Genomic DNA, 12,110 nt, shown 5'->3' with positions numbered 1-12,110 from the left:
CATGCGGGGATAGAGAAATGGCTCCAGCACTTGCTGCTCTTGCAGAGGACTGGAGCTTGCTTCCTAGCACCCACATGGTGTGACTCATAACAGCTGTAACTCCAGCTCCAGGGAATCCATCTTCCTTTTCTGAGCTCCAAGGGCTCCTATATGCACATATACAGACACACACACACACACACACACACACACACACACACACACAATTTCTATATATTAAATATAGAGCACCAAAATAATGAAAAGAAAATAGAAGAATAGGCACATCACCATTAGTACAAAGGGGTGTGAAGGTTAAGAATAAATATGGACATATATTGACCTAAATTTATGCGTATGTTTCTCGTGTGTGTTTTAGAATTAGACTAATAAAATAACAAGTAGTTCCTACTAAAACACACACACACACACACACACACACACACACACATGTGCGCGTGCGCACGCGCACACACATCTCCTTTTAAAATAGCCATAAAACAGGACCTGCAAGATGACTCAGCAGGTGAGTGTTTGTTGTGCAACTGAAGACCTGAGCTAGATCCCCAGAGGCCATAGTGGATGGGAGAACTAGGTCCCGGAGTTGTCCTCTGATCCTCCCAGGCCGTCCCTGACATATGTACATCACACACACAACACACAACAGAAGTAAAGAAAGTAAAAAATGAGTAAACTCTTTGTAGATTACACAAAGAATAAATTCTAAAGACTAAAGTATATGCAAACTGCAGACCTAACCCTTCACGGGGCTAGAGATGTGGCTCAGGGGTAAAAGCATAGCTCTAGAACATGCAAAGTCCTGTGTTCAATTCCTAGTTTAAAAAGATCTTTACAGTTGGGTGTGGTAGTGCATTCCTTTAATTCTAGCACCTGGGAAGTAGAGTTCAAGACCAGCCTGGTCCACATAGTGAGCTTTATGAACTTTGATGTAACCTTCTTTTCCTACATACCTATAGAAAAACTGAACACCACAACACATTTAAACAATATTTCCACTAAACCCCATCCTAACTCCAGCACCTTGAGCATCCTCCAGTCACTAACATCTATTAGAACTTTATTGGGACATCACAGACAGGCTGTTCTTAAAGAGGGAAGGCAAGATGACCGGTAGGACAGTGTACAACTGTGCATCTCGCTCGTGGTGGAAACTCCTCTGCCCAAGTTCCCAAGAGCAATAATCAGCTGGACTGATAGAGTCATGGACCAAAGCTGCAGGAGACCAGCTTCACAACAGAAGCCTGTATCATGTGGAAGTCGAGTCAAGTGGGCAAGGTGGCTCATGTGAAGATGCTTGCCACCAAGTCTGAGGGCCTGAGTTCAATCCCTGGAGCCCATATGGTAGAAGGAGCAAAGCCAGTTCCTGCAAGCTGTCAACCAACCTCCATGTGCCGTGGTGGGTGTGAGTGTGTGTGTGTGTGTGTGTGTATGGAGTGTGGGTGAGTGAGAGTGTGTGTAGAGTGTGTGAGTGTGTGTGTGTGGAGTATGTGTATGAGTATGTGTGTGTATGAGTGTGTGGAGTGTATGTGTGAGTGTGTGTGTAGAGTGTGTGTGAGTGTGTGTGGAGTGTGTGTGAGTGAGAGAGTGTGTGTGTGTGTGTGGAGTGTGCGTGAGTGTGTGTTTGTGTGTTAGTGTGTGTGGAGTGTGTAAAGAGTGTGTGTGTGAGACGTGTGTGGGTATCCACACACTGCTCTTGCAGAGGACCTGAGTTTGGTTCCTAGCACCCACATCAGGTGTCTCCTAACCATCTCTGACTCCAGCTCCAGGAAGTCTGATGCCTTCTGGAATCCAAGGGCATCTGCAGTCACATGTGCACACTGTATGGCAAACATACAGAAATACATTTTAAAACAGCAGAAAGAAAAGAAAGATGTCAGCTGTGCGGCGGTGGCACCTGTAATTCCAGCACTTAGAAGGCAGAGGCAGGAGAGTCTCTGAGTTCAAGGCCAGCCTGGACTACAGAGTGATCAGAACAGCCAGGGCTGCACAGAGAAAACCTGTTTCGGGGGCGGGGGGGGGGGGATTAAGAAAATCAGTAGTTACATTGGATCTGTTATCAGAGCCTTGTTCTTGAGCCCAGAAATGAGGAACAAGGCTTTTCTTTTTTTTATTTATTTTTAAATTATTCATTGACAATTTTATATAAGACATTCACACTCTCTGACTTACCCTTGTTGGAAAATCAGCATCACACAGAGAAACAGAAGATCAGAGCAAAAGTAGCCCAGCAAGGCAATTTTTTTTTCCCCAAAAAGAATGTGTCAGAACCCAAACCAAGAACACATGGCCAAAATGGCCTTTACCTTTGATTCTTAGCACAGATGGCGACTGTGTGTCATCTAGGGGATGCTGTCAGTGTGTCACGATCTGATGTGATTAATTAATCAGTGTTAAAACTATGATAGTGTTCAGAAATGTCTGAAGGGTAGGGAAAGGCAGGTCATGTGATACAAGAGGTTTAAGGAATATTTTCTTTAGCAGGTTAACTTACAATTAATAGGAAAAAATTCTTACTATTCCTGTCTTTATTATCCTTTTTTAAAATTCAAATTCAGTCAGCATATTCTGACATTCTGACAGGAAATTATTGCTACAATAAATGAGCAGTGATTGTTTGGTGAGAGTGGTCTTGATGAACCCCTGGATGAGGTCTTTAACACAAAGAATAATTACTTCATTGAGTCTTTAGGATGGCTTAAAGTGAGCCAGCCTTCTTAAGGGTGGTCCCTTAGCCAGACGACTGACCTGGAGTTCAGCACACAATTCAAAAATTATAAATATATATATAAACAAGTCAAACACAAACCACTAAAAAGAACACCTTCAGTACACCAATCAAGAATTAGGAAAAATGCAAACAAGGAACCCACTAGATCGCAAATAATAGCAAACAAAGCTGAAATATAAAATGCAGAGAAATTATTTGATAAGATCAATGTTGTACAGAAAATAGCACTAGAAGGAACCTATGTCTATCAAATAAAAGCTAGAATCTCAAATCATAGTAAAAGATGAGAACCTTATAGCCAACATCACCCTACCTAAACTGAGAAAAACTTGAAGCAAGCAGTGGAGATGCCCAGAGATCTCTTGCTGTTTTCCATGACCCAGAAGATTCTATTCTCCTAACACCCTCTCCCAGCACCCTCTCTCCCACCCCCTCTCCCAGCACCCTCTCTCCCACCCCCTCTCCCAGCACCCTCTCTCCTACCCCCTCTCCCACTCCCTCTGCCAGCACTCCCTCTCCCACCCCCTCTCCCAGCACCCCCTCTTCCAGCACCCCCTCTCCCACCCCCTCTCCCAGCACTCCCTCTCCCAGCACCCCCTCTCCCACCCCTTCTCCCAGCACCCCCTCTCCCACCCCCTGTTCCAGCACCCTCTCTCCTACCCCCTCCCATCCCCTCTCCCAGCACCCTCTCTCCCAGCACCCCCTCTCCCAACACCCTCTTTCCCACCCCCTCTCCCAGCCCCCTCCCAGCACCCTCTCTCCCACCCCCTCTCCCAGCACCCTCTCTCCCACCCCTTCTCCCAGCACCCCCTTCCCAGCACCCCCCTCCCAGCACCCCCTCTCCCAGCACCCTCTCTCCCACCCCCTCTCCCACCCCCTCTCCCAGCACCCCCTCTCGCACTCCCTCTCCCAGCAAGTCCCCCTTTCGCTACCATATCTTTCTCTTTTGTTTGTTTTTAATTCAGAATTGAATACATGGAATTAAAAAACTGTTAATGTTATTTTATGAGTGAACTAGGTAAAAAAAAAATAAGGTATCCATTTTGTCTTAAAATTACCAGCTACAGTCCATCATGATGGGAAAGTCATGAGTTAAGACATAGCAGCTAGTCTTTTTTTTCTTTTTTCTTTTTCTTTTTATTATTATTTTATTGAGCTGTATGTTTTTCCTCTGCTCCCCTCCCTTCCTTTCCCCTCCCCCCTTCTACCCTCTCCCATGGTCCCCATGCTCCCAATTTACTCAGGAGATCTTGTCTTTTTCTACTTCCCATGTAAATTAGATTCACGTATGTCTCTCTTAGGGTCCTCACTGTTGTGTAGGTTTGCTGGGGTTGTGAATTGTAGGCTGGTTTTTCTTTCCTTTATGTCTAAAAACCACTAATGAGTGAGTACATATGATATTTGTCTTTCTGGGTCTGGGTTACCTCACTTAATATGTTTTCTAGATCCATCCACTGGGCAAGGCTTTTCTTAGGACATCTAGGTGACTGGACTCTGGCCTTCATCAGACAGGGCTGTGTCTCACCAAAGATCAAGGAGTATCTAACAAAGGAAGAGCTCTCACCAAAGGCATCTATCCAAATCCTTCATGACAAAAAGGGGTCCAAACTTGCGAGTCCAGTACTGACTGGCCAGTGTCTAAACTCAGGTCTGGCCAGCTCGCTGGCCAGCTGTGGTGAGGCGGGTTTGCAGGAGGGCATGTGTTTGCCGTGGTTAGGGGTTTGTTATTGTTTGTTTGTGTCAAGAGAGGGTTTCACTATGCATCTCTGGCTGTCCTGGAACTTAGTCTGTAGACCAGGCTGGCCTTGAACTCACAGAAATCCACCTGCTTCTGCTTCCTTAGTGCTGGGATTAAAGGTGTACACCACCACCACATGGTGAGGCATTGTTTTTTAAACTGTTTATTATTTATTTTGTGTGTGTGCACATGCATGTGAGTACATGCCTGCATTTGTACATTATAATATGCAGGGCCTGTGAAAGTCAGAAGAGGGTTTTGGATTCCCTGGAACTGGATGGAGTTGCAGGCAGTTGTGAGCCTCCATGTGGGTGCTGAGAAGTAAGTACTCTGAACCATGGAACCATCTCTCTTGCCTTGAGACATTATTTTTCAGAAGGAATCAAACAAAAGTGCACACTTGTAATCCCAGCACTCAAGAGACAGAAAATAAGAGGATCAAAGTGAAGGCCACCTCAGCTACATTGGAGTTTAAAGCTACACTGGGCTACAGAAGACCTTGTCTCAAAGAAACCAACAGCAACAAATCCCAACATGTTCTTCTAGGTTCCCTAAAAATAAATGCATTTAAGCAAAATAATAACAATGTCTTCCATACCTTGGTATTCTGAAAAGAGTTTGTCTTTATTTAGAAACTGCAGCCCAGGCTGTTCCTGAGCTCCTGATCCTCCAGCTTCTACCCCACAAGCTGAGATCACAGGCATGTACCATCACTCCTGGCTCAGAGTTGATTGTTTTGGTTTTGAAATAGACTATCATTTTGTAGCCCTTAGACTATCAACGTCTAGACTCGTAGGCATATGCCACTACGTTCACTTGAGGTAAAGAGTAAAACTATAATGCAAGAGGAGATTGCTGGGTGGTTAAAGGGCTTTACTCTCCAAGCATGATAATCTGTACTCCAGGGCCCATGGAAATACCAGGTGGCCATAGGAGCCCGCCCATAAGCCCAGACTTGGAAGGTGGAGAAAAGGGATTCTCAGAGCAAGGTGGTCACTGAGATGAAGCAGTACACTAGCTCTAGGCTTGATTGAGAAACACAGTTTCAAGAATAAGGTGGGAGAGCTATAGAGGATGACTTCTCATATCATCCCTGGGCTTCCACATGCAAGCTAACACATGTGCCCTCACATGCAAACATGAACATACACACACAAAAATAAATATTTTAATAAAATAAATAATTTTTTGATAAAATAAATAAATATTTTAATAAAATAAATAAATATTTTAATAAAATAAATATTTTAAAACTTGAAATTTAATCACTAACTGGTTATAAAATAATGATTATAAAAGTATGTATTGTGTTGAGAGAGAGAGAGAGAGAGAAACTGAATTTAGAGTGAAAAACACTTAACATTATCTGAAAAGAAAAATAATAAAATAGGAGGCAGACATGGTGGCTCACACATCTAATTTTGTCATTCAGGCAAAATTGCTGCAAGTCTGAGGCCTGCCTGCTTGACACAACAAATTCTAGGTTGGAAAGGACTTCAGAATAATGCCTATCTCAATAGGCAAATACGTAAGTAGATAAATATAAACAATAAGCATTGCTTCAACAAACATAGAAAATGAGCAGGAAATAAAACTGAAGCTTACTTAGCCGGGCGGTGGTGGCGCACGCCTTTAATCCCAGCACTCGGGAGGCAGAGGCAGGCGGATGTCTGAGTTCGAGACCAGCCTGGTCTACAAGAGCTAGTTCCAGGACAGGCTCTAGAAACTACAGGGAAACCCTCTCTCGAAAAAAAAAAAAAAAAAAAAAAAACAAAAACTGAAGCTTACTAACAAAAGCTACCTCAAAGTAATAAAGAAATCACAGAGGTCCAAGTCGTGTCTTGGTAAATCAATATTCCTCATAAACAAATCCAGGGAAACATGGTTTGCTGTTTAAAATGTAGTTTTCTTACTTTATGTGTGTGAGAGTTTTGCCTGCATGCATGTCTGTGCACCATGTGCATGCATGATGTCCTTAGAGGTCAGAAGAGCTGGAACCCCTGGACCTGAAGTTTGAGAAGGCTGTAAGCCAACTGGTGTGGATGCTGGCAACCAGATGTGGTTCTGCGGAAGAGCAACCAACCACTGAACCACCTCTCCAGCCACCGAGCCTCCTCTCCAGTCACCGAGCGTCCTCTCCAGCCACTAAGCCTCCTCTCCAGCCACTGAGCCTCCTCTCCAGCCACTGAGCCTCTTCTCCAGCCACTGAGTCACTTCTCCAGCCACTGAGCCTCCTCTCCATCCACTGAGCCTCCTCTCCAGCCACTGAGCCTCCTCTCCAGCCACTGAGCCTCTTCTCCAGCCACTGAGTCACTTCTCCAGCCACTGAGCCTCCTCTCCATCCACTGAGCCTCCTCTCCAGCCACTGAGCTGCCTCTCCATCCACTGAGCCTCCTCTCCATCCACTGAGCCTCCTCTCCAGCCACTGAGCCTCCTCTCCACTCACTGAGCCACCTCTCCAGTCACTGAGCCTCCTCTCCAACCTGTTCTGTTTATTTTCAGACAGGGGTCTTTCTCTTTAGTCTGACTAGCCTCAAATTTGCATTTTCTTACTTCCTGAGTGATGGGATTACAGGTGTTTGCCAACACACCCAGACACCCTAGGAGTCTATGAATGTTCTTGCTGGACAATGGCCTTCCCTGCTCTGGCTCTCTTGTCATTGAAACCCAGGAACCAAACTGATTCAGGAAGTGTTTGAGAGAGGCTGAAGCAGGTATCACTGCTTCCTATACCCTGCTGCTTGCTTACCACAGCCAGACAGATACAGTTCCCAACCTGTAACTCAGCTCAAATGTGGCTCTCCTCCACACAAGTCAGCATGGGTGAGCCAAGCCTTGGAGACGGTGGGAAAGCCAGCATTTGTGGAGCAGTGGGCTGCTGTGGTAATGGATAGGTTGAAGCTAGCTGTGAAGGTGGAGAAGTGCTGACTGCTGGAGGGTTTCAAGCACAGTAAACCTGGAAAAGCACACACCAGTACAAGGCTGTGTGTATAAAAAGATGGGGGTGTGGACAATGGTGAGTGTCCCATGTGACTTTGGTATGCAAGACTGATGCGGAGTGGAGCAGGTGACTGGAAGGGCATCAAGGAAACAATCACAGAAGGCTGTGAAGCACACACTAAGGGACTATGTCTTGTATGCTTTAGGGTGATGGGGAGTACAGAAGGCATATTATAAGACTGGCACTGCCCTTAATGAGATAGGAGACCACACAGTGAGTAGCATGGGACACACTGCCAGAGAGGAGCTGGGGCGGTCTGCCCTACTGGAAGACTGTGTCTAGGGGCTGGAACAGGGTGTTGGGGCCCAGCCCTGGAACTGATTCTCCTACTGACCATCTTCTGGCTCCTGCATGCTTTACCCCATCCCAGCTAGGGAGGGATGAGGAGGTGTCTCCTGGCAGCTCCCTGTTACCATGGAGAGCTTCACTATACTCCACCCATGATTTAACCCAGCCCCCAGAAGGCTTCTAAGGTCCTGTCTTTGTGTCTGCACAATGGCCATCTTTGTCTCGAGCAGCCTCCTCCATCTCTGTGTGTCTCTATCAAACTCCCAGCTTCCACTCGACCTCTCTGATCTTGGCTTCCCACACTGAGTCTCTGTACAGCACTGAGAAAGTTTCTTACTTCTCTGACAGCAGTGCTTAAGAAGGAGAATAAAATCAATGGGGCTGGAGAGATGACTCAGGGGTTATGAATGCTTGCTGCTTTTCCAGAGGACATGAGTTGGGTTCCCAGGAACCACCTGCAGCGCCAGCTCTAGGGTATCTGAAGCCTTCTTCTGGCCTCTGAAAGCACCATACTTTAGTGCATGCACATGCGTGTGTCACACACAGACAAACATATATGCACACCTAAAACTAAAAGTTTTTTTTTTAATAAAAAGAATCAAGAAGCTCAGTATTGAAGGTACTTGATACTCTTTCAGAAGACCCAGGTTTGATTCCTAGAATCCACATGGCTGCTGACTCAAGTCCCAGAGGCTCTGATGCTATCTGCTAACATCCACAGGCACCAGGCACACATGTGGTATACAGATATATATGGAGTCAAAACACTCACACACATAAAATGAAATAAATTTTTAAAAAAGGATCAAATTTTTGTCAAGAATTCATCCACATAGCTGGGTGGTGGTGGTGGCGCACTCCTTTAATCCCAGCACTTGGGAGGCAGAGGCAGGCAGATCTCTGTGAGTTCGAGGCCAGCCTGGTCTACAAAGCAAGTTCCAGAACAGGCTCCAAAGCTACAGCAAAACCCTGTCTCAGAAAAAAGAAAGAAAGAAAGAAAGAAAGAAAGAAAGAAAGAAAGAAAGAAAGAAAGAAAGAAAGAAAGAAAGGAAGGAAGGAAGAAAGAAAAAAAGAAAGAAAGAAAGAAAAAAAAACTGAACAAACAAAAGAATGATGTCTGTGAAGACCGCTCTTCAGTTACTCAGTCCTCATGCTGTTCACTGAACTTCCATCATGTCCCTCCCTCTCCCTTACCTTGCCTGGCTACATGGCTACCATTAACCCATTTGACAGGTGAGGAAAGAGAGGCCTGAGGGTAGGGCTAGCTTCCTAGGTGTAAGAGCTATACCATTAGTGCCTGTTTATTTTCAGACAGGGTCTCTCTTACTATGTAGACCAAACTGGCCTCCAGCTCACAGAGATCCCCCGCCTCTGCTTCCCAATCGAAGACATGTACCACCACGTCCAGCCCAGTATTTAATACTTCTGTCACCATCTTAAAATCCTTAATAATTTTGTACAAAGTCTTAGAAATTAAGTAGCTGATCTGTTGTGGAGGGCAGTGGAAGGGGCCTTTGTTACGGTGGCTTTCTGCTTCTCAGAGCTGCCTCTCTGGAGTGCAGCCTCCTGGCATGCCAACAGCAGAGACTCCCAGCATTCATTTGCCTTTCAAGTCTTGGCCCTGGTCAGGGAAACTTGAGGAGCCCAGTTCCAGTTCCAAGAGAGGGAAGGAGAGAGAGAAAGAAGGAGGATAATAGAAAGGATCATTTAGGTTTGCACAGCCACTTTGGGCGCCAGGAAGACAAGCTGGATGGCCCAGTTCTGCCTAGAGGAGCTGCCAGATTAGGCCCCAACAGCAGGGCCCAGCAGCCATAATGGAAGAATTCTTCAGGGCCTTCCCTCAGCACATACAGTTCCAGAGTTAGGTCCACAATGCACTTGTGTATGAGCCTTGGTTTCCCTCAATGTTCCCTGGGAATAATAATGCCTGATTCACAGGGTCCTGGCCAGCTCAAAGAAGGTGAACTATAGAGAGCCCTGGAGACTGATCATGTGACAAGGACATCAGCTGTGTGCAGGACAGACAGACTGTGCCACACCTTCAGAAAGATCCCTGTGGTGGGAGGCGGAGGTTAGAGATAATGTTCAGAGAGGTGTGGCATCTGGGGGAGGTCTTAGGAGATCAGTGTCAATTGGAAAGAGACCCAACCCAGAAAAACACAAAGGGCAGAGGGAGTGGCCAGCACCCGCAGGAGGTGAGTAAGTGTTCAGGACTGCTGACTGTCTGACTAAGTACAGGTAGGAGGGGAGGCAGAGAGGGAAAGGCCTGGAGTGGAGGCTGGGGAGCTGGGCTGCCTTGAAGGCAGTGAAAGCCCCCCAGTATGAAGCAGGAGTGTCAGTGATGGGAAACAGAGGCACCATTCAAGCAAAGACAGCAGTGGAGGGTTGGAGGCTAGACCAGGCAATTGTGGATTCTCAGGGAGAAAACCTTCTCAGGGGAGATGAGAGAAGGATGTCTGCCAGGAGGCAAATGCCAGGGCTGGAGAGACAGGAAGCCTTCTAATGCGAGGTGGGCTCAGGGAGCCAGGGTGGGGGCTTTGCCAGTCCCCTCCTGAACTGCTGCTGCTAATGCAGTTGCCCCTGTGGCTTCCTCACACCCCACAGGGATCATCACTGTGCCTGGACTTTACCATTAGCCTGCCTTAGCTGCGAAGTTCAGGGAGACGCCCACAGCCTTCCTGTGGTACAGTGACTCACTGCGCTTCAGTTTCCTGACTGGATCAATACAGGTTCTAAGTTCTTTCAGTCATTAAATCTCAAGTTGTGAATAAATCAAAATATGAAAGCAAAGGTGCTCAAGTTGGAGTAAGATGGCAAGAGGAGCCATGCTGGGCTATGGGGGAGGGGAGCAGTGCTGGGTGATGGGGAGGGAGCAGTGCTGGGTGATGGGGAGGGAGCAGTGCTGGGTGATGGGGGAGGGAGCAGTGCTGGGTGATGGGGAGGGAGCAGTGCTGGGCGATGGGGGAGGGGAGCAGTGCTGGGTGATGGGGAGGGAGCAGTGCTGGGCGATGGGGGAGGGGAGCAGTGCTGGGTGATGGGGAGGGAGCAGTAATGGGTGATGGGGAGGGGAGCAGTGCTGGGTGATGGGGAGGGAGCAGTGCTGGGTGATGGGGGAGGGGAGCAGTGCTGGGTGATGGGGAGGGAGCAGTGCTGGGCGATGGGGGAGGGGAGCAGTGCTGGGTGATGGGGAGGGAGCAGTAATGGGTGATGGGGAGGGGAGCAGTGCTGGGTGATGAGGAGGGGAGCGGTGCTGGGTGATGAGGAGGGGAGCGGTGCTGGGTGATGGGGAGGGGAGTGGTGCTGGGTGATGGAGAAGCTGCTACAGGTGGATCCACAAAACCTGACGTAGGAAAGCGGCAGGGAATCTAGCCTTCCAGATTCTTCTGAGAAGGGATATTCACTCCTCCTCTGAACAAGGAAGCTCAGATGAGGAGCAAGACGCTAAACAAAGGCAGTGTCAGAAGAGCGAGTAAAGACTATTGCACAGTGCAGAAAAGCAGACTGAGAGCCAAGCATTGTAGCACTCAAGAGGCTGAGACAGGAGGGCTGCTGTGAGTTCCAGGCCAGCCTGGGTTACATAGGGAGCTCCTAGCTAAACAAAAACAAAACAAAGAAAACAACCGAGAAAGAGATGGACTGGGAATCAGTAGTCGTAGAAAAGTTGAAGGAACACTGGGATTGAGCACAGGCTGTGAGGTTCTTCTGAACCTTTCATCTGTTCCTCGGGCATTACTAGGTCACCTGACATGAAAACTCAGATGTTATGTAGCTCAGGAATGTCGTTTCTTTGGCTGTAAAGTCAGGAATTGGACGACAGCAAGTGCGAAGTCCAAGACTGGCCACTGGCCACTGGGGTCTCCTAGAGGCTGGTCTCGATCCTGGCTCCCAGGAGAAGAAGCAGCTACAGTGAAGGTCTAGTGGCTCAAAAGGGAGACCAGGAAAAGGAAATCAGCTGGGGCTTCCATAACCAGGAAGACTCCCTCACACTAGGACTATAAAGCCGCAGGTGCGGCTGTAGAGAAATCTAGGTCTCTAGAAGCTGCCTGCACCAGCTCTCAGCAGAGGAGGTCAAACAAGGTGCCTTCCTGTCTCCTAAGTGAAGGCCCCAGAAGGCTGCAGGGAGGCTCAACCACACAGTTCTGTGTGTCCACCTTCCACAATCTAGACAAAGCCGCAGCCAGCACCCCTTCTGGGCCCCTTCTGGGCCCCTTCTGGGTCCCTTCTGGGGCTGGGAGCACAGCTTACAAGGCCTACAGCCCTGGGGCAGAGAGCAAGCTCGCTGGCCATAGGAAAACACCTTCGCTGAACTTGGCCACCCATCTGGGTATCTGAATACTCCTGGGGTGGACAGTGGA

Source organism: Arvicola amphibius, chromosome 1 (assembly GCF_903992535.2).
Source record: "Arvicola amphibius chromosome 1, mArvAmp1.2, whole genome shotgun sequence".
Lineage (NCBI taxonomy): Eukaryota > Metazoa > Chordata > Mammalia > Rodentia > Cricetidae > Arvicola > Arvicola amphibius.
This window is presented reverse-complemented; position numbering follows the sequence as displayed.